The sequence below is a fragment of the Monopterus albus genome, unplaced genomic scaffold (genome assembly GCF_001952655.1).
Source record: "Monopterus albus unplaced genomic scaffold, M_albus_1.0 scaffold130.1, whole genome shotgun sequence".
Lineage (NCBI taxonomy): Eukaryota > Metazoa > Chordata > Actinopteri > Synbranchiformes > Synbranchidae > Monopterus > Monopterus albus.
In genome coordinates this window covers 1159236-1159937 of record NW_018128010.1, presented here as the reverse complement: position 1 = coordinate 1159937, position 702 = coordinate 1159236, and positions in this window count along the sequence as shown.

The window sequence follows — 702 nt, the reverse complement described above, 5'->3', positions numbered from 1 at the left end:
CATGTGCTGGCTTGAGCAGAGGGACTTTGTGTGCGCTGCAGGATTTTAAGCCATGACGGTGTAGTGTGTTACTAATGGTAACCGTTGAGACTGCAGTCCCAGCTCTCTTCAGGTCATTGACCAGGTCCTCCCTTGTAGTTCTAGGCTGATCCCTCACCTTTCTCAGGATCATTGATACTCCACAAGGTGAGATCTTGCATGGAGCCCCAGTCCGAGGGAGTTTGACGGTCATCTTGAATTTCTTCCATTTTTTAATAATTGCGCCAACAGTCGTTGCCCTCTCACCAAGCTGGTCTACAATTTTGTCCCTAGTGACAGCTCTTTGGTCTTGCCCATAGTGGAGAAGTTGGAGTCTGATAGATTGAGTGTGTGGACAGGTGTCTTTTATACAGGTAACGAGTTCAAACAGGTGCAATTAATACAGGCAGTGAGTGGAGGATAGGAAGGCTTCTTAAAGACAAACTAACAGGTCTGTGAGAGCCAAAATTCTTGCTGGTTGGTAGGTGATTAAATACTTATTTCATGCAATAAAATGGAAATAAATTATTTAAAAATCTAACAATGCGATTTTCTGGAATTGTTTTGTAGATTCTCTCTCTCACAGTTGAGGTGTACCTATGATGAAAATTACAGATCTGTCCATTCTCTGTCAGTGGGAAAACCTGAAAAATCGGCAGTGTATTAAATACTTATTTGCCCCCT